The sequence below is a fragment of the Eptesicus fuscus genome, chromosome 2 (genome assembly GCF_027574615.1).
Source record: "Eptesicus fuscus isolate TK198812 chromosome 2, DD_ASM_mEF_20220401, whole genome shotgun sequence".
Lineage (NCBI taxonomy): Eukaryota > Metazoa > Chordata > Mammalia > Chiroptera > Vespertilionidae > Eptesicus > Eptesicus fuscus.
In genome coordinates, this window is record NC_072474.1 from 18,447,013 (window position 1) to 18,470,439 (window position 23,427).

The 23,427-nt window shown below is 38.3% G+C and overlaps 2 pseudogenes; both read right to left on the reverse strand.

Annotated features, from left to right (window-relative positions):
* Positions 1 to 448: 448 nt before the first annotated feature.
* Positions 449 to 1,686, reverse strand: LOC129151079 (ornithine decarboxylase antizyme 1-like; annotated as a pseudogene).
* An 8,078-nt stretch (positions 1,687 to 9,764) lies between these two features.
* LOC103292651 (tigger transposable element-derived protein 1-like) lies at positions 9,765 to 11,512 on the reverse strand (annotated as a pseudogene).
* Between the last annotated feature and the right edge of the window lie 11,915 nt (positions 11,513 to 23,427).

Genomic DNA, 23,427 nt, shown 5'->3' on the forward strand with positions numbered 1-23,427 from the left:
CAACAGGGAGGGGTGGAATGGAGATGGAAAGAGATTTTGCTTGGGGCAACGGGCTCATGTTATATTGTGCAGGTGATGTTTTGTTGAGTTGTACACTTGTTTTGTGAACCAATGTCACCCCAAGAAATTCAATAAAAAATAAAAGAAAAAAGAATTTAAAAAATGAGGATAATGTAGGGAGCCTCTGGGACAACTTCAAATATACCAGCATTTCCATCATGGGGGTTCCAGCAGCAGAAGAGAGCAAGGAATTGAAAAACCTGTGTGAAAAAATTATGACTGAAAGCTTCCTTAGCCTGGTGAAGGAAATAGACAAACAAGACCAGGAAGTGCAGAGTCTCAAACAAGATGAACCCAAAGAGGCCCATACCAAGACACATCATAATTAAAATGCCAAAGGTTAAAGTCAAAGAGAGAATCCTAAAAGCAGCAAGAGAAAAGCAGTTAGTTATCCACAAGGGATGCTCCATCTCACAATCTCAAAGCCCATAAAGCTGAAGTTATGGAGTAGAGCAGTTCTGTCATCACGGTTCTTGTGGAAGAAAATGATGAAATGGTCAGCGTGCAGCTGCTCCTCAGTGAACTCAAGAACTGGGAATCTGTCTTTGCTCCCCTCCAACAGAGCACCACCTGGGATCTCCAGGTAGAGGCAACTGCAGATTAGCACCACTCTCCAGTTACCATGTTTGGCATCCATCTGGACTTTGAGAATTCTCCTCTTGTTATTAGACATTAGATCCTCTGCTACATTCAGCCTATCCTATATAATAAAAGCCTAATATGCTAAGTGTCCAGTTGTCCGGTCATCCATTCAACCAATCAAAGCATAATATGCTAATCATATGCTAAGGCTGCTCAACTGCTCACTATGATGTGCACTAACCATCAGGGGGCAGACAGTGGACTGGTCAACCAGATGTGCACTGACCACTAGGGGGTAGATGCTCCAACTGGTAGGTTAGCTTGCTGCTGGGGTCCAGCCAATCAGGACTGAGTGAGACAGGCTGAACATGCCCTGGAGCCCTCCCACATTTCCTCCCAGGCTGGCCAATCTCTGTTGTCCCTCCCTGGCCCTGATCATGCACCAGTGGGTCCTTTGGCCTGGCCTGCGCCCTCTCACTATCTGTTACCCCTCGGGAGATGTTGGAGAGCCAGTTTTGGCCAGATCCCGCTCAACGCAGGAGCTGCCCCCTGGTGGTCAGTGCGCTCCCACAGGGGGAGCTCCGCTCAGCCAGAACCCGGGCTCACAGCTGGCAGGTGCAGTTGTGGTGGCAGGCACTAAGGATGTCCAACTGCCTGAGCAGGCCTAAGCTGTCAGTCGGACATCCCCAGAGGGCTCCTGGACTGCGAGAGGGTGCAGGCCAGGCTGAGATACCCTCCCCCCGAGTACACAAATTTCGTGCACCGGGCCTCTAGTTATTAGAGTAAAATAAATTAGCTGAAAGATTGTGACCCTTCTGACTACTCCTTTGCCCACCTGGGACCTGGGTGAGGGACATCTGAGGAGCACCACTGAGGCCCTGGACCCAGGTTACCAAGTGAGACCCTGGAACTCTTCAGAAAAGACATTGGCTTGATGAGGGGCAGGGTGCGGCTGGCATGGATGGTGGCACTAGGTTTATTCTCTGTCTTCTCTCTGGACAAGTGGTGGCTGTTGAAGATCTGCCTCAGGGAGGATTTCACCATCCTGCTGCTGGAGTCCAAAGTCAGGAAAACCTCTGCTGTGCCTCTCCATGCTGCCTCCACTGCCTCCCCTACTTGCTGTTGGCTTTAAATGCAAATGGATTAAATGCTCCAATCAAAAGCATAGGTGGCTGAAAAGATAATTAAATAGACCCTTACATATGCTGCCTAAAAGAGACTCACTTCAGATGGAGATAAACACAGATTGAAAGTAAAGGATGGAAAAAGGTATTTCATGAAATTGGAAACAAACAAAAAACTGGGGTAGCAATACTTGTACCAGACAAAATAATTTTTTAAAAAATGGCTATAACAAGAGACAAAGAAGGACCAGCAATTCCACTTCTGAGTATTTGTCTGAAGAAACCCAAAACACTAATTCCAAAAGATATATACATCCATATGTTTATTGCAGCATTATTTACAATAGCCAGGATATGGAAGCAACTTAAGTGCCCATCAATAGATAAATGGAAAAAAGAAGTTGTATATATATATATATATATATATATATATATATATATATATATATATATATATATATATATATACCACATATAATGGAATATGATACAGTCATAAAAAAATGAAATCTTGGCATGTGCAATAGCATAGATGAACCTAGAAGGTATTGTGCTGAGTGAAATAGTCAAACAGAGGAAGAAAAATGCCATATGGTTTCATTTATATATGGAATCTAACAAAACAAAATAAATGAACAAGTAGACCAGAACATACAGTTGCCAGGTGGAAAGGGGGTTGAGGGGATTTAGAAGTAAAAATTGGTAATTACGGAATAGTCATGGGATATAAAGTACAGCACAAGGAATATAGTAAAAAATATTGTAGTAATGATGTATGGTGTCAGATGGGTACTAGATTTATCGAGGTGGTCACTTCATAAGTTATATAAATGTCAATCATGGGTTGTACATCTGAAACTAATATAATATTGTATGCCAATTGTAATTTAAAATGAAAATATGTTTCTAAAGCAAAAAAAAAAAAAATTAAATAAATAAAAGTAAAGAGGGCTGTTTTAGACAGGCAAACTCTTGAACTCTGGTGCATTTGAAATGGCTAGATGGCCACCTGATCACCAGAGGTTTGCAAGGACCATAAAGGGATTCCTGAGCCTTGTTATTTATTCAACTTACATAGGTGGGGATGAAAATAAAGCTATCAGAGTGCCTATGTCCATGGGGAAAATTGATCACAAGGAGGTTCTCAAATGACAAATAAATACGGCGAAGTTAAGCTGACATTGCTGATCCCGTTGCCCTGCAGTGTTGATTCAGTTGAATTGGGCTGGTTAAGTGGGTTTACCCTCCCTTCACCGCTCCCCCTCACCCTCCGCCCCTCCCGCCCCCCGTCTTGCACTCCATGTGTGTCCATTCTGGAACTGCAAGCACCAAGGAGTAGGACACCCTGTATCACCTTGCTGCACCCCCCAAACAGACTCTCTGGTCCATTTGTAGGAGTCAATAGGGATGCCCAGCTTGACAGTGAATAATAGGGAACAATGGGACCCCATGATAACTCATTTTCTGACATCAAAGGATCCTCCTAGATCATTGGCTGGGCCATGCTCTTTCTTATTACAATATGAGGGACTCCAAGAACAAGTGATGGAACTTGGTTCTCTTGACCTTTGTTATCTGCCAAATAAACATATCACATATGGACCATCCCTTATCCCAGGGGGTCCTCAACCTCAGATCCTTCCATCTGAATATTCAAAGTGATTTCCTTTAGTTTATCTCCCTTCATCAGCCTCCATCACTTTCCTGTTTCCCTCAGGTCTTATTTGGACCTTTAAGAGATTGCACCTCCTTCTAGATTAGTCACACAGAATATTGATAGATCTACTGAGCATCTCATTTTTATTTCCCTGTTGTTCTGTCAGATCCATTACATTTTTAGTTTCTTTCATTTTTGAATATACTTCTGAATACATATTTGCTAAAACCATTTTCTCAATGAAATTGCAATAAAAACATAAATCCACAGGGTGCACACAACCCAAAGCACTCCAGTTTGTTTCAGTGTTGTGGTTTGGAGAGTTTTCTTTATACTGTTGCAGAGCTCGGAAAATAATTTTATCAGAGGAGTTTCTCATAAAAAGATGGGGTATTTAGAAATCAGGCAACTTGGCTCCATGTCATTGTCTTAATGGACCACAAGGCAATTTACCTCTACTTTCCACCATGAATAGGTTATTTACTTACCAGGATTGTAATAAGTGGGATTCTTGTACTTAAGGACATAAATATAAAGTACTTGATCCTAGTATTCAAATCCCTGTAAAACATACTTTTAAAACTATTCCTCACCATGAATCCTTACGCCCCCAAAAGACTATTTTTTTCTTTCCGATCCTGCTATATATGAGGTTTATTACCAACCTAAAGTGTGTATGCATGCTGCTCCCTCCCTAGAATGCAGTTTCTTATCTCCTTCATACATCCATAACCTGTTCACATTTCCTGGTCCAGCTCAAGTCCAGGACAGTGTGCAGATGTCACCCCCTTGGCTGAACTACAGAACTGACTCCTCACACACACAGCACATGTCTGTCCCTTCCCTTCTCCACCCTTCTGTTTACCTCCTACTTAAACTGTAAGCTTTTATAGGACCTTGCCTTGTACTTATATATTCCCATTAAGCACTGAGCCCAGGGATATGCATATCTTGGGTGCTTAGTAAACAGACAATGGACTGCATAAAAACTAATGTAAGTCAATGTAAACAGGGTTTCAGGAAAATAGCTTCCCAGCACAAAGCTGAGCTGTTTGTGGTTCTAAAAGCTGTTCAGGTAGTCACTGGGTTGCAGGTCCTGATTTTTACTTTTCTGTAGACATGCAGGCTGGGTTTGCAAAGCACAACTAAAAGACCCGAGTATTTTGGTAATCCGATCAACATACACAGCACAACTTGACAACTCTGGTTCTAAACCGAGTTTAAGCAGGGAGAAGGGCTTCCGTTTCTCCCTTTGCTTTCCATGTGCAGACAAAGTCATATTAACTCTTGATTTTCCAGGGGTAGGTTCTCAACTGTATGATCACTTTATCTCATTTGCCTGCAATTTCCTCATTTATAAAAGGAGAGACCTGGAATATTAGATTGTTCTCTAAGATTCCTTCAGCATCCTGCATTCTTATAATATGCCACTTCCATTCTTTCTTCTCTGGTTTTTTAAACCCCTTCATCAGTTTAGTGCCCATTAACACCCATTGCTACCAGGTAAAGAAGGCAGTCATTTTATGTGTTCATCAGGACCTCTTGTAATAATGGAATAGAGCAGCAATTAAAAATAATTAAAAACCCAGTTCCTTAGCTTTTAATTTGATCATGGCTCTGTCATTCTCCTACAGTAACTTAGCTTTTACAAAACTAGTGGTATGTTAAACGGGCATGCCTCCTTTGGGAGAAAAAAAAAACACTCAGAAGAACTAAAGTGCACACTTTTCTTAAACATATTTTTGATAACCTCTTTTTATCAACACTCTCAGATATGACTCATCATTAGAAGACAGAAGTGGTAGCCATAGAAACTGAATTGAAAAATAATATGGATTTTTTTGATTGACTATAAATAAATGAGGTCACTTCATTTAACTTTTTAATTTATTGATTTTAGATAGAGGAAGGGAGAGAGAGAAACATCGATTTGTTGTTCCACCTAGTTATGCATTCTCTGGTTGATTCTTGTATATGCCCTAACTGGGTATCAAACCCACAACCATGGCTTACTGGGAGGATGCTCTAACCAGCTGAGCTACCTGGCCAGGGCCGAGGTCACCCCATTTTTAAAAAAAGGCTATTAATATCTTAATATTAAAGGAGATTCTATTGATAATTACTGAAAATATATGAAAATGATTTCTGAAGGCTTTAATGAAAGAACTAGAAAAGAGAAAGATTTAAACAGAATTTCCCAATAAAAAGATGAAAATTCAGTCCCTTGACTTCTAGTGCGCTTTTTATAGCACCTGTTCAGTAGTCAAATATGTAACATGATTCACTTTTGAGATTAAGAGACAATATATTTAGTCAAATAGTTCTTCTCTCCTCTTTGTATTGCTTATAACCAATGAATTAGTCTCAATAAAGATACTTTTGCAACATGCCCAACTCCTAGTTTTTCTAAATTTCCTTATATATGATGTAATGAGAAGTGTGACATAGGATCAACTTACTTTCACAGCGTGTACTCACTGTTTCTATTGTGTGCCAGTACTAACGGAGGCATCTAACATTCATTTACTGGTTTAGCCCCTGCTACAGTCCTAGCAGGTGGGTGTGACCACCCCTTTCCTGTTGATTAGGAACTGAGGCTCAACAAGGTTGAGTAATGGCAGTGACTCGTGTGTGTGCAACAGAATTAGATCCCCCTGAACCTTAGCGTTGTCTTCTCAGGTCTGTAAGATGAAGAGGGTGTGAGCTACTTGTTAAGTAAGCTACATTTATCTGAAGGTAGATCTGACACCAAGTTTCTTCCTATTTCAGGGCAGGGCCTTCCTGACTAACAATCCCTAATTAAAAATGTAAGAAATACACTTTCAAGTTGATTCATCTCCAATTTCTTTAAACACAGCCTCCTCCAAAAGTAAGTGGGGAAAATTCTCTCCTGAGGGTGAAATTGGGAAGGGAGGTACTTGCAATTATCTCTAGGGAAGAATATGGAGATATTAAAAAGTATTGACATTATAGTAAATTTTATATTCAGAAAAAGGTTTAAAGGTCTATTGTTTTCATAGTACAAATTCTAGAAAGTTGAGCTCTGGAAATTCTTCATGGCTGGTGGATCTTGGACTCCACTGACTGCACGAGAGCTGAGCCAATAGCTGTATTCTGGTTGTGTCTTTGGACAAGTCTCTAGCCCTATCTGTTTTCAAATATGGAAAATGAACCGATTTGGATATTTGATTTCTAAGGCTTTTTCTAATGATAAACTTGTGTGCCTTCATGCCACATCATTTTCTCTAGTAGACCCAAGAAAATAGCTTAAGTTTCAAGGAAAGTTAGTTCTATTTTACTCACACTCACATACACACACACACACACACACACACACACACACACACATACACTGCATCCATTTTCATCTGATGAATATAATTGCAACATTTATGTCTTCCTTACAACTTTGGCATAATATTTAAATTAAATAATTAGTGATGGTTAATACATTGCTTATTTTTGCAAGGCTAGGGTACAATATATTTTGTGGATGCAATCTAAGGTTTCTGCTACAATCACTAGAAGTTGTATTGCTTATGACTTAGATTGTGCTGATATTTCCAGAAGAGTTAATGAAGTAGAAAATGTTTCAGAAATTAAAATAAAAATTAATGGAAATTTTATTTTCATTAATCACATCAGCAAAATCAGTGTTTTATATTAAGCAATTATATAACAAGATTCTAAATTATGTTCCCAAAAATTTCTGTGTAAAATATTTCCATATGGTAAGAGTCTGTAAAATTTTATAACACATTCACAAATCACTGTGACAAAAAGACTGGCTTTAATTTCTTAAAGTCAATTGCATTTTTCCAATATAATTTTATGATTTTATTTCTTCATGTCTTGAAACACATATGCATTCTTAAAAAAATAAAAAACAGATACATAGTCATCAACATAAATAAACAGATTATATAGTTCTCGTGTATACATTTTTTAAACCTAAACTGAAACCTAGAGTGAAGCCTCTACTCTTAGTCAGTATTACAACACTCATGTTATTTCTCTTGAGGTACTTTTTATAGTTTGTGTGCATTTTGTAATGTATGTGGTCTTTGTTTGACTCTCCAACTATAAAGTAGGTTGGTTAAGGAAAACAAAGCCTCTCCAGGTATTCCAAGCAGAAACGGATATAAATAAGTGAGTGCAATGGTTACAAAAATATTGAAAGGGTGGGAAGAGAACAATGAAAGTTTGCCAGTAGCTTTTAGAGAGTTGGGAACTTTCTGGAACCACAGAATATTATTGGTGATCATCAGAGCTGCAGAAAGCACCCAAATCAGTGATTATAGCAACATCTAGAGCTGCTGGAAAATCTCACATCAGCTGAAGCCCAGACACCTGTCCTTGGAGTAACAATTTGGCTTCTATTTTTCAAATTTTGTGAAAATGAATCTCATTGGCAGAATAGAATCTGAAACCCTCCTGACAACGGATTCTCGGAAATGAGTTCTCAGGCTTCCAGCCCTTGTGATAGTGAGTGACCCACGGAAGGGAGTGAGTGCTGCTGGGGTCCTACAGATAATTCACACAAGCTCCAGAAAGGAAGGAGCTAAGCTGCTTTCATTTATCCTCACAGTAATTCACAAGCTTTTTGGCCTCAGGATCCTTTATACTCTATTTTTTTTTTTTTTGAGGATACCAGTGAGAACTTTTGTTTTTGTGGGTCATATCTATCAATATTTACCATAATAGAAATTAAAATTGTGACCATTTAACAGTGTTAATGCATTAATTTATTTTAAAATAGCAATAGTAAAATCATTATATATTAACAGAAATGTGACATTTCTTATGAAAAATGACTATTTTTAAAAATGGAACAAAAAATAGTGAGAATAGTGGCATTCTTTTTACACTTTTGGAAATCTTTTTAATGTTTAGCATAATAGAATATAACTTAATTGTCTTCCATTATGAGAAAATATTAAGGATAAGAGGTATATAGGCAAATAACTTTTCAGTATTATTATGGAAATACTTTGTCCCTTGAGGACCACTTTAAAATTTCTCAGGATTACTTAGTCCCTAGAACATACTTTATCATATCCTTATGTGTTATCATATCCTTAGCCACTATCATCATCATCTGAAACATGACAGATGTATAAAAGATATATGTTGAATGGATTAATGAGTAAAACAACATTTTATTCTTGTATTGTTTTTTACAATGCATGTAGCGAACAATCTGTACTTATTTTCAAAGGAATATTTCCTGTTTCATTCATTCTCGATCCACACTGAGAATTTTGTTGCTGGAAGACGGGAAACAAACATGTGAGGCCACATTTTAGAAGTGACATATTTGATTCAGATCAAATTAAGGCAAAATTGTGAATTGGATGAAGTATTCAGTATTCCCTTGTTCTCTGTCAGAGAATCAGAAAATCCTAATTGAAAGTGACCTGCAAGTTGATCATCCCTCCCAATGCTTGAGGCACACTTTTATGAAGCTTCACTTTCCAAATAGGACAATATGTGCCCCTGAGGGGCACTTGGTAAATTGTCAAGAATATTCAAATCCATGGAATAATCCTGAATATGGACTTTACTTGAAGTTTTCAGGATATCAATATTTAAAATTTAAATATTACATTAAAGCAAAGATGTATCATGGAATGCATTATAAACTGGAGTCTCTCACTTCTTCCTTACTTTCTGCCACGTGACTTGCAGAGCAGTAGAGTAGGTATTGATGTGGGACAAGAGAATGGGGCCAGAAGTGACAGTAACCTCCTTCGGACCTGAGGCTCTATACAGCATCATGTATTTCTGATCACCCCTCTTGTGATCTTCCCAGGTAGATCTTCAGGTAGTCAACCACTGGTTCAGAGAGAGTGAGGAGACTGTAACCCAGCCTAAAGCCATGCCAAGCAAACCCAAAGAACTATAAACAAACAAACAAACAAATACATACTTGCTGTTTTACCCATGAGGTTTTGATTTGGATTGCTATGTGGCAAACTGACTATTATAGGAATTGATACCTGTAAGTAGAATACTAGTAGTAGAAATCTATACAGCATGGACTATGAGATCAGCTGGCAGGCAATAAAAAAATCATTATAGAAGAATAGAAAAATGTATGAACTGGCATACCTCAGATATATTGTGGTTCAGCTTCAGACTACCACAGTAAAGGAAATATTGCAATAAAGCAAGTCACACACATTTTTGGTTTCCCAGTGCATATAAAAGTTTTTTATGCTATATTGTAGTCTATTAAGTGTGAAATTACATTATGTCTAAAAAACCCAATGTGCATACCTTAATTTAAAAATACTTCATTGCTAAAAAATGCTACCCTTTACCTGAGCATTCAGCAAATATTAATCTTTTTGTTCTGGAGGGTCTTTCCTCAATGTTGATGGCTGCTGACATCAAGGTGGGGTTGCTGAAAGCTGGAGTGACCGTGGCAATTTCTTAAAATAAGACAACAGTGACATTTGATACAATAACTGACTCTTCCTTTCATGAATGTTTTTCTCTGTAGCATGTGATGCTGTTCAATAGCAATTTATTCACAGTACAACTTTCTTCAAAACTGAAGTCAATCCTCTCAAGCCCTGCCACTGCTTTACCTACTACATGTATGTAATGTTCTATATCATTTGTTGTTATTTCAACAATCTTCACAGCTTCTTCACCAGCAGTAGATTCCATCTCAAGAAACCACTCTCTTAGCTCATCCCAAAGAAGCAGCTCCTCATCCATTAAAGTTGTATAATGTGATTGTAGCAATTCAGTAAACTCTTCAGGTCCCACTTCTAATTCTAGTTCTCTTGCTGTTGTCACCACATCTGCAGTTACTTTCTCCCCTGAAGTCTTGAACTCCTCAAAGTCATCCATTGGGGTTGGAATCAACTTCTTCCAAACTTCTGCTAATGATATTTTGACTCCTTCCGATGAACCACAAAAGTTCTTATTGCATCTAGAATGGAGAATCCTTTCCAGGAGATTTTCAATATACTTTGCCCAGATCCATCAAAGGAATCACTATGGAAGCTATAGCCTTACAAAAAATGTATTACTTAAATAATAAGACTTAAAAGTCAAAACCACTTCTTGAGCCATAGGATGCAGAATGGATGTTGTGTTAACAGGAATGAAAACAACATTAACCACCATCAGAGTTCTTGGGTGACCAGGTATATTGTCAGTGAGCAGTAACCTTATGAAAGAAATTACTTTTTTTTTTTGAGCAATAGATCTCAACTGTGGATTTAAAGTATTCAGCAAACCATGTGGAAAACAGAAACAGATGTGCTGTCTTCCAGACTTTGTTGTTCCACTTGTAAAGCACAGGCAGAGTAGATTTAGCATAATTCTTAAGGTCCCTTGGATTTTTGGAATGATAAATGAGCATTAGCTTCAACTTATTAAATGAGTATTGGCTCCAACTGTATTAGCCCCTAACAAGAGAGTCAGCCTGTTCTTTGAAGCACTGAAGTCAGGCATTGACTTCTCTTCTCCAGTTATGGAAGTCCTAGATGGTATCTTCTTCCAATATATGGCTATTTCATCTACACTGACACTCTGTTGTTGAGTGTAGCCACCTTCATGAATTATCTTAGCTAGCTCTTCTGGATAACTTGCTACAGCTTCTACATCAGCACTTGCTGCTTCACTTTGCACTTTTACGTTATAGAGATGCCTTCCTTTCTTAAACCTCAGGAACCAACCTCTGCTAGCTTCTAACTTTTCTTCTGCAGCTTCCTTACTTCTATTGGCCTTTATATAATTTAATGTAGTTAGGGCCTTCCTCCAGGTTAGGCTTTGGCTTAAGGGAATGTTATGGCTGGTTTGATCTTCTATCCAGACCACTAAACCTTTCTCCATATCAGCAATAAGGCTGTTTTGTTACATTATCATTTGTGTTCACTGGAGTTGCACCTTTAATTTCCTTCAAGAACATTTCCTTTGCTTTCACAACTTGGCCAATTGTTAGCCTCGAGAGGCCTGGTTTGGCTCATTTGACTTTTGACATGCCTTCCTCACTAAACTTAATCATTTCTAGCTTTTGGTTTAAAATGAGAGACGTGAAACTCTTCCTTTCACTTTAACACTTATAGGCCATTTTAGGATTACTAATGGACCTAATTTCAATATTATTGTTTCATGGAATAGGGAGGCCTGAGGAGAGGGAGAGAGTGAGTGGAATGCTGGTTGGTGGAGCAGTCTGAACACACACAAACATTTATTGATTCAGTTCACCACCTTAAATGTGGCACCACAGAACAATTGCAATAGTAACATCAAATATTATGATCACATATCACCATAACACACATAATAATAATAACAAAGTTTAAAATATTGCAAGAATTACCAAAATGTGACACAGACATAAAGTGATAAAATGCTTTTGAAAACATCGTTCCCACTGATAGACTTGCTTGATGCTGGTTGCCACAAACCTTCAATTTATAATAAAAAAAAAGCAATATCTATGAAGAACTATAAAGCAGAGCACACTAAAATGAGGTATGTCTGTAATTGTCAAACCATATGGAAAGACTGTCCTCTGTGCTAACTCAGAGCATAGAAAATATTTATAATAACTTGTTGGGTGAGAAAGATTTGAGCAAAATATTGAAAAATTAGCTGGTAACCTTGTAAAGTACTATAAAAAAGAAATGCACTCAGAAAAGGCCAGTTTGTAAACCGAATAGAGAGCCCAGAAATTTTGAGACTTGTAGAGTTGAGAAGTGAAAATTTAAAAAAATTAAATTAAAAATAAAGCCTTTGGGACACTGCCTCAGGGGAAGACCTGATCCAGGGCACTGTCATTAAAATACAGCCTCAAGGCAAACACTAACTCAAGACCTAGCTAGTCATACCTTTTAAAAGATATCTGAAATGATTAAAATGGCTCCTATAGAAAGTTTTAACTGGAAAAGTGTTTTTTACATAGATTAAGAGTATGATCCCTCAGGGACCTATTAAATTCAAAGAGCTTACAGTTAAGTCTATGAAGAGATCAATGTCCAAAAAGAATAGAGGGTATGGCTTAGGTATATAGAATTGACTGGAATCAAATACATTATGAACTTGCATAACTTTTGGGATAATTATATTGGCAGAAGGACTGTCAGGCTTAATTAAAAGCCTATGATAGGCTATAAAAAGATGTAAGTACAACCAACAGTTTATAAGCAGGAATTATGCAGAGAAAGTTGCTCACCCATCAGGAAGGACATAATCACCACAAATCTCTTCAGATGTAACCATGAAAGATGATAAAAAAGAAAGGACCTCCTGGCAGGTAGGAGAAAACTATATTGGAGGCAGCTCTGAGGGCACAGATCTGGGTCCAGTCCAGGAACATTCCCTTATCTATGACCTAGCAACATTGTCCCAAAGGATTTCAGAATTACAATGGATTAATGACTGTTATGTGCCTCCCATTTTTGACCTGCCAAATGTTTTGGTATTTAACCTCTCCCTCTTCCAACAGTGTATGTTAGGTATGTAGTGGTGCATGTATGAGCATAGGGGGTAGGCAGACAACTTATCTTTTTAGTTTATAAATCTCAAAACTAAAAGTTGCATTTGGACTTTGGGCCTGATGTTGGGATTAGATGAAGCTTTTGGGAGTCTTAGCATGGAGGTGAATATATTTTATATATGGAGGTGAATAATTGTGATCAATAAGGAAGGTTGTGATTGAATCAGTTTCTTGTCTCAATTCTTTATTTCCTTTGGCATGTGACTTTGTAGTATAGTAGATCAAACAAAATGTATATCTTGGTCCTCTGACTTTTGGCTCAGCTATAAGATATGCTTCCGCCCTCAGAAGGAGATTGGAAGTGATAATTGCTTTACCAGACATGGCCTTTTACACTTCTTTATTCTGCTGTAAGTAGACCAAACGTACCCTGAGGTATTGTGGGCTATCCCATTCCATCTTTAGCCACACAGTCTCCCCCCGCACCCAACACACCCTACCCACAGAAACTCTGAGGGTCTTTCCCTGGACCAACTCAGGACTCAAAGCACCAGTTGGAAAGAAAGGTTATCAGGGAGAGAGACTCAAAATGGGATAAAGTAAAAGTCTACATGTTGAATTGTGGAATTCTCAGATACCTTCCCTAGACCTGCTTCTACAACGCTGGCAGCCAATTAAATTGGATGATTCCACTCTAAGGAATCAGAGAGATAGTCTCCAAATAATACCATCTGTCATTTGTTTGATCAGTCCCCTGATCACCTGACAGTAAGGCTCACCAGTCAGCACAATTAGCCCTCTCAACATAAACTCTCAGTGAAGCCCTTTTCATTGCCCCTATCTCAAATAGGACACACAGCCAAGGTCATCAGACACTGAGTAAGCCTGAAAGAGATAGACCAAGGCAAACACCAACAAGCAAGATCACACTGGAAAATGACAAACTGAAAAGAGTAGAGGAAAACTTGAAATATATTTGACCTTATTATGATTCAAAAAGAAAAAAAAATGTTATAGTCATAAACTAAACACAGGATGCTATAAAAGAGGAATAATCAACAAGTGGTAAATAATTCTTGGAAAATAAAATAAAGTAGCCAACATATTTTAAAAATGTATAGTTAAGGTGGAAAATAAAGTTAAAGAAATCTTCCAGAAAGCAGAGCAAAGAGATGAGGAGTAAAAACAAAGAATTTTTAAAATACATTTTTATTGATTTCAGAGAGGAAGGGAGAGGGAGAGATAGAAACATCAATGATGAGAGAGAGTCATTGATCGGCTGCCTCCTGCATGCTCCACACTGGGGATCGAGCCTGCAATATGGGAATGTGCCCTGACCGAGAATCAAACCATGACTTCCTGGTTCATTGGTTGATGCTCAACCATGGAGCCACACCAGCTGGGCACAAATAATTTAAAAAACAATATATATATAAAATTAGTAGAAATCAGAAAGAAATAACCCAAGTTGAGAACTTTGCAGCAGTCCACCTAGAGACATGATAAATGAGCCAGGAGCAAAGGGCATTGAGAGTAAACCTGTGAGCTAGCTTCCAGTCTAAAATATCAGTTGGGAGAGGACAGGAGAAGAGTGGGGAGAGAGGCAGAGAAGAGAAAGGTAAGCACACCTAACCATCTGAGAGATAGGCAAGAATGCTCCCAACTCCCTCTTGGGAAAACAACAGCAACAACAAAAATGTGTTTTATGTGCTTTCTTGTGTCTTTATTTTATTTTACAATCCATATATATAAAAAGCCAGGGGCCGTCATGACTGAAACAACTGGACGGACAACCGAACAGGCTGCTTGAGGTGACCAGGCCAGCAGGAGGGTTAGTGAAGGATGACCAAATGACTGAACAGCAGGCTGCATGGGGTGACCAGGCCAGCAGGGGGATTACTGAGGGATGACCAAATAACTGAACAGCAGGCTGTGTGGCATGACCAGGCTGGCAGGGGGGGCAGTGAGGGACGACCAGGCCGGTGGGGTGGGGGGCAGTTAGGGGCGATCAGGCCGGCAGGCAGGTGAGCAGTTAGAAGCCAGTGGTCCAGGATTGTGAGAGGGATGTCCGACTGCCGGATGGGGCCCAAACCGGCAGTCGGACATCCCCCGAGGGTTCCCGATTGGAGAGGGTGCAGGCTGGGTTGAGGGGAGACCCCCCCCCACTGTGCACGAATTTTATGCACTAGGCCTCTTGTGTGTGTGTGTGTGTGTGTGTGTGTGTGTGTGTGTGTGTGTGTGTATAAAAGCCTAAGTGATCAGCCGACTGTTTGACCAGTAGCTATGATGTGAACTGACCACCAGGGGGCAGGTGCTCAACGCACAGACATGGAAACATGGAATAGGCTGATGAATCTCAGAGGAAAGGGGGAGGGGGGAGGGCAGGAAGAGCTTAACCAAAGATCTTACATGCATACTAGAGGCCTGGTGCACAGATTCGTGCACCGGTGGAGTCTCTCAGCCTGGCCTGCGGGGATTGGGCTGAATCCATGCAGCAGGCCTCTGACATCCCCCAAGGGGTCCCAGATTGCGAGAGGGCACAGGCCAGGCTGAGGGACCCCACTGGTGCATGAATCCATGCACTGGGCCTCTAGTAAAATGATAAGCAAGTATCTTAGATCAGAAAAAAGAGTCCACATATGAAATTTTATTACAATATATTTTCCCTGAAGAAAGGCAAGAAGAGAAAAAGAATTTAAAGGGGGCATAAAATGTGGGATTGTTTGTGCCCTGGGAATCCAACCTTAAAATATAAATTATATCAGAGTGAGAATGAAGGATTTTACTATCAGATCTGTCACCCACTGGGACTGGCGATGCAGACTCTGGCATGTCATGTCACCTCTTTGGGACTCAGTGAGAACTCCTGCAAAATTACTTCTAAGATTCCACTAAAATCTCAAATCCATAAATCTGAGGAGTGTTGGACAGAGTGACATTTCTTCTCCTCTTCTGTTTTCTATGGTTCAAAGTGATTTTCCATGAGAGCAATTTAATCAAGACTTACAGTCATTCATTTCAAATATGCCTTTGAGGACAGAGGTCTCTATCTCTCGGTTCTTTGAGGTGCCAGGTATTTGGAAACATGAGGCTTTCTATCCAAGTGCCTTGCTCATATTGGTAGCCAGGTAACAAGCATGTAGAAAAACCTAAATAAAGCACATTGAAATGCCTCTCCCTACCATAACTCAACAGGGCCACCAGAGAGAAATGGTGGCTAGAACATGATGGTAGTCCAGTGGCCTCATAAGAGGATGTTAAAACTTGGTTTTAAAAGGACTTAATTCATTAAAGTATAGGAAATATACTATACCTATTTATAGTGATCTCATCTTTAGTTTGCATTTTCTATATATGTGTTAAAGTGCATATTGTGCATTAGTATATTATATCTGTGTACATTACATATATGTGGTATGAATATTTCCAGTAATATTAGGAGTCTATTAATTCTATAGCTAATCCATTAATTCTCCATAATGTAGTGCTTCAAAAGCAAACTTACAGATATATAGGAACGGGACAGGTATATATAAAGGTCTGACATGAATTCAACATGAAATATTCACTTCACATAAGAAATTCCATTTTAGTTTAGGCTAATTAATCAGAATAACTTCAAACCAGTATCAGAAAAGATACCCACACTTTTTTTTTCCTATTCAAAGCAATAATTGTCTCACAATAGAAGAAGAAGTGAGCAATAAATCTGGAAACATTTAGGAGGTTTTCTTCCCTTGAAGGAGGTTAGGCTAAAGGTTAAAGGAGGACAAGTTGCAGCATCAACTCTTCCAAAATACAGACTTGACTTGAGAGTTTGCAGAATATTGAGGACATCTCGAATACTAAGCTTGGCTTTCAGACTCAGGACATTTCCATTCTTCACCTGAAATCACCATGATGATGCTCATTGCCATTTTATGAGCAGAATGTGTCATCCTATTCCTTTATTGGTTTTGGAACAAGCAGTCATGTTTAAGGAAAATGTTTGAAAAACGAGCAGTGAAAGAGAAACTCAGTGGGTATTGTGATAATGGAATTTATTCTACAATTACTAGGAGTCCACCTGGTTTTCTGAAGGATAAGAAATAGGGCGTGTTATTTTTAAGGAGTAGCTTGTGTGCATCTAATGACCGCAGACAAGGTCTCAATGGTAGTAACTGCTCCTGAAGTTCTCTTTTCAAATTAGAGGGCTGCTGAGTGAACAATTTGAGCTGCTCCTCCTGGTCTACTTGGTCTCTTCCAAATTACCTGGTGTCTGCATTAAATTAAAAGGAAACATCATTGGGAGTGGCTATTAATATAGAAAATAACATTAACTTTACACTGTGGCCCCAGAGAGCTGGGCAATGAAATCTTTTACAAGTGTTCATTAATTTTTCATTTTATATAACACTGGTGAGGGCTTTAAAACATATAAAAATGGAGTAGATTTTCATTTCCAACTGTTTTACTTTTTGGGAAGCTGGGTAACCTTAGTAAGTTTCTGTCAGTCCTAACCCTTGCCTTTATTTTACTTATTTTCCTCTTCATTTTAACAATGGACCATTAGAGTGAGACAGAAAAAGCAATGAATGAAACTAGTGAACATTCTAAAAACTACGGTTGGAAGATGGTACTTATTTCATTAAAGAAAAAAAATGTGACAAACTTTGAAACCATTTCAAAATGTGATTTTCTTCTTTCAACTAAATACAAATTATTTTCAAACTTTGGGTCATGAATCAGCCTATGGCACTAAGAAGGACCTAATCCTAGAGGCAACATTTTTTTCAAGGGTACTCATCACTCAGATACACACATTTAGATATAAAATTACACATGAAAAAAGATCTCTGTCAGCAGAAAAGCTCATAGACTAAAAGCCATATCAACGTTATCTTTTAGCTATTATTCTACTGAGAAAATAAATGGTGTCTCAGTGGTTAGCTCTCTGACTTCAAATGACTTTGTCCCTGGACTCCTTTTGTACAAATTAAACCCCCACACAGAGTCTTGATTTAAATAAAGTAAAGCATTTTTTCATCTTGAAACATCTAGAGTTTCCTTTGACCTGGTCAGTGGGACATAACCTTGTCTTCACTGGGACTCTCTGCCCCCAACCTGCCCACCAGCAGCCATTGGCACTTCAGGATCCAGCATGTCTTTGGTAACCATAGGCTTTGGACTCTTTCCTTCCAAATTTCCTCCACAAGCATCTTCAGTCTTCAAAATCTGTATTGAAAAATTTCCCCCTCTAATTTCTACATCATATAGAAGAGTGCTGAGCATACATGAGATACTCATTAAATATGCACTGATTGAGTATTGAGGAACATTATCTTGTATACAAAATATTATGTGAGTCTAAGTCAAGAGGGAGAATTCTGGCATAGATGTATGTGACATCTGCCTAGAAGTAGCTGTGCCTTTGTGAACAAATTATCATATTTTAACATGTCTAAGTTGTCATTAACAATTGAACAGTTGCAGTTCATTTGAGAATAAACCACTTATAATCTTGTAGAGGAAGAATTTTCCAGATAAGCTGCTACTCAGTGAACTCCCACTCTTAGTGACAAGAAGAGGGGCAGTCTCGAGTGATAAAGAAAGATCTTAAATTTTAGCCCAGTGTTGTCACCAGCTGCTTGGGTGACTGTGGATGGATTGCTTTATCTCTCTGAGACTCAATTCAATCCTTTATCTAAAAATGAATGAATCCAATTGGTTGATCTCGATAGTTCTCACATCAAGTGGGGTGACTCTGAATTCATTTTGGATCTGTAGATAATGGGGTCAAACAATGGGCACAGGCTACAGATGGAAGCAGGTGAGTTTCACAGGTGAGTTTATAGAAACTGCGTGGTTAGCCCTCATAAGTTGTCCAAAAAATGGGTGCAAAGAATCAAAAAGGGAATTGGGCACAGGATTCTAAGAATCACATGGAACCATCTCTGTTTCCAGATAACTTATAACAGGGATCCATTGTGATATTTTCAATAATGAAGGAAAGCAAGAGGAACAAAAGTCCCTTACTCCAAGAACTCCAATACAATGGAAGTATGTTGTTCAGTGGTTATATGGGAGTTTGCACCAGTGAGGCTCTGAGTACAAATAATCGTTGGTGTCTCAAAGTTAGCTCAAAGTAGTTGACCTTCATGCTTCCTCCCACCAATAGCACCTTCCACGGAAGTCACTTCTAGCTGGGTAAATGACTTGTGTTCCCTTTTGTGAGTTCCTTTTGACTCATACAAAGAAGTTAAGGAAGCATTGGCTTGTGCATTTTCCAGAACCAAGGAAGTGCTTCATTTTTACCTCTTATTTTCAAAGGAACTTTCTGTATTTCTAATTTCATTTTGGGGTAGAAAGTAAAAGCTGGAAGAAACTGCTGTGGGGACAGCAGGTTGAAATCTTAATTTCAGATACTTGCTTTTTATAAAATGTGTCCAGCCTACCAGTCAAGCATCTCCCTGAGACTAGATCTCACTTCCAGTTGGAAAAGAATGTGGGGAGCCAGACAAGAGGAGTGAGGGTATGGTGAAATCAGCTGGCAAAGGAAGTTTGGGGGGCCAGTGGCTTCCATGGAGTTTCTTAATTGAAAATGCACGTTTTCCATGTAGGGAAAAGGGGCACTGGAAAGCCATCACCCCAGCTCCTTTACTTTTGCATATATCAGCTATATGACTCACTGATCCAGGAAAGGCATGTTTTCTGCAATGTGCTTGGGATAATTAAATTAAAACTCTGAGGTTAACTGCTAAGGAGAAAGAAATAGCACAGATACACCCAGAAATCATGAAAGGAGCCAGAAGTTTTCTACATTTACATTATAGCCAAAGAGGAAATGCCTGACCATAGGAGGGAAGGATAATGTTTAAAATTATGAATATTCTTTCAAATTATAAAGTGGGAAGAGAAAAGCAATATATACTGGATCCCTGATGCATGGTAGGCAGTGTACTAGGTGTTTCATATAGCAGGAATGGTAGTTATCCTATATAATAAAAGCCCAGCGACTGAACGGTGGAACGACCAGAATGACTGGTCGACTAGTCACTATGATGCGCACTGACCACCAGGGGGCAGACGCTCAACGGTCAGTGTGCTCCTACAGTGGGAGCCCCACTCGGCTGACCAGGATGAGCAGCTGCTCCCGCAGCGGGAGCAGTTGCTCAGAGGGTGGGTCCACAGCTGCTCAGATGACTGGGATGAGCTGCGCTCCCACGGTGAGCCGATCCCTGCAGGCTATGCCCCTCGCCAGTGCATGAATCTCATGCACTGGGCCTCTAGTAGTAGTAATAATTAAAAAAATAGTGCATGTATTTTTTAGCATGTAGTATGACCCAAGTTCGATTTCATGTGCTTTATACATGTTATCTTACTTAATCTTCACAAACCTTTTGTATTAATAACTTCATTTGTAGGAGAAAAATCTGACAATTAGAGAGGCTAGCTGTTTATCCAATATCACACAATTGATAAGAGAAGGAACTAGGATTTGATTTTTGGTATAAAGAAGTACAAAGCCCAGGTCCCTGATCTCTATATCAGACTATATATTTAATAGTTAATAGCATACCATTCCTATAGGCAAGGAAACTAAAATTTGGGGTTTTGTAATTTCTCCAAGATTAGCATTTTAGGAATTGTTGGATGCAGACTTCAAACCCAGTCCTTCAAAACACATGTTTTTACTCCTCTACCCAAAATAAAACTTTCATTATGCAATATGAGATGCCTTATAATAATGAGATGCCTTACAGCTAAGTGTCAAGCCTTTAAATCTGTTTTTTAATCTGGAGTATACACATGATTGATGTGAATGTGTCTTTCTTTTGGTCAATGAATTTACCCACATTGTCTTCTATATTAGTCACATCCCTTTTTGTTTTCACCTTTAAAAAACTGATTATGTATTTAGAGGCCATTTGATAAACATATGATTCTAGGATTGTTCAAGAGAGTTGAACATGCAATGCCAGTGGGAATTTCGCTTCATATCCTTCCAGAGGTAAAATGAGATATTTTTCCAAAGCATACAATACTTTCTTTCTTGACCAGAAGTTGGGTGTGAATTCTAAGACTCGATAGAAGCAAATAGACTTGCAATATGAACCACAGCTTCCCATCATGACCTCTGGCAGCCTGGGATAAGGATGAACCTTTGCACAAGGAAGCAGTGTGCTGATTTGAACTATATTCAGGAAGTAATGAATTTGATAACTGATCTTTCTTTTTAATCTGGATATATACATATATTTGTTCTCCTAATTCATGATGCCATTTTATAGTTTCACCATGAACCCTCTGTGAGGCTGGGAACCATTTTAGCAATGGGCACTAGGTTGCCTTAGAACTTTAGATTCAGGTAGATCTGGCTTTGAATCCTAGTTCTACTATTTATAAATAGCATGACTTTGGGGATATTACTTAATCTTTTTAGTCTTAGTTTCCTAATCTGCAAAATAGGTTGCTTTAAGGGTTAAATCGGATAATATATGTAGATAAGAGTAAGCGCTCAATAAATGATAGCTATGATTAAATGATGAAGATAAACTTCTTCAATAATTCACTTTTCCCTCCCTAAGAGCTATTTTCTCTTATTCTTAATTCTCTGTGTACCTAAATAACAAGAATGTAAAAAATTGTTAAATCATCAGCACCAGCTGACAAATGATATCACAATTTTACAGTGGATAGCAAAAAATCAGAGACATTTGCTTTTCAAATTGAGCCTTTTCAATTCCAACAGTCTTGATATTGACAAATGTGTGTGAAAGCTAGAGTGTAACAAAAAGTTATGTGATAATTTTCTCATGAAATGTAGTGTAAATTCTCTCACAAGGAATGAAATTTTTGTTTAACAAAAAGTCATAAAAACTTGTTAGCCATCAATCAACATTGATTTTAGAATATTTAAGAGGTGATGCTGCAAGACAATTCAATTAGAGAAAGAATAGTGTTTTTTAATAAATCGTGTTGGATTAACTGGATATTCACAAGAAAAAATAAATTTGAACTTTTTTTATACCATAAGTAAAAATTAATTTAAAATGGATCATAAACCTAAATATAAGAGTGAAAACTATAAAACACTAAGAGGAAAACATAAAAGTAAATCTCTGTGACCATGAATTAAACCTTCTTTGATAAAACACGAAAAACACAAATGAAAAAAAAAAGATAAATTGGAGTTAAAAAAAATTAAAAACTTTTGTACTGCAAGTGATTCTATTAAGAAAATTAAGAGACAACACACAGAATAGGAGTAAATATTTGAAAATCAAATATTTGATAACGGACGTGTATCCAGAATATATTAAGAACTCTTACAACTTAGTAGCAAAAGATAAATAATAAAATTGAAAAATGAGCAATTTTGATTTACCCAAAATATATAAAACTAATTGATAAATACATGACAAGATGTTCAACATGCATTATGGAAGTTCAAATAAAACCACAATGAGATCTCATTTCATACACATTAAGATGGCTATAAATAGATAATAAGTGCTGATGAGGATATGGAAAAAGTAGAACACTCATGCATTGTGATGAGAATGTAAAATGGTGCAGCCACTTTGGAAAACAATTTGGCAGTTCCTCAAAGAATTTCTCTGTGACCCAGAAATTCCACTCTTGCATATGTACCCAAGAGAAATGAAAAGATACAACCACAAAAAACTTGTATACAGATTTTAATACATCATTATTCATAATAGCAAAAAAGTGGAAACAATCCATCAACTGATAAACAGATAAATAAAATTTGACATATCTGTATGATGGAATATAATTTGGCAATAAAAAAGAATAAAGTGTTGATACATGCTGCAAGATGGCTGAATCTTGAATGCACAACACTAAGTGAAAGAATCCTGTCATAAAGGATCACACATTGCATAATTCCATTTATAGGAAATGTCCAGAATAGGCAAATTCTTAGGATGGAAAGTAGATCAGTAGTTGATTAGGGCTGGGAGGTTGGTTGGTAATAAAGAGTGACTGATAATGGCTACAGAGTTTCCTTTGAGGAGGACAAAATATTGATTGTGGTGACAGATGCACAACTCTGTGAATACACTGAAAACCAATGACTTGTACACGTTAAATGAGTGAATTGTAGGATATGTAAATTCTATCTCAATAAAGCTGTTAAAAAAACAAAGAAGGTAGTGCTTCGGTGCTTTCCAGAAGCCAAATTACCTGAGCCAAGTGTACATGAGCCAAGAAATGAAAGGAAATAAGCCATATCTCTTAGAGGGCCTTCCCTATTAAGCATAGTATACCTATCAACATCATTCATTGTTAAACAGCTCATTGGTATTCTTATCTATAGATGCATCATCAAATGTTTAGCTACTTTGCTCATCATGAAGGATACAGAATGTTTCCAGCCTTAAGTTTGATGTTGCAATCTTACCCAATAATAGACAAACATGTAAATTGACCGTACCTCTGCTACGCCACAGCCAATCAGAGTGAGTATGCAAATTCACCCAACAAAGATGGTGGTTAATTTGCATACATAGGCGCCCAGTGGCCTGGGTCCCGGGAACATT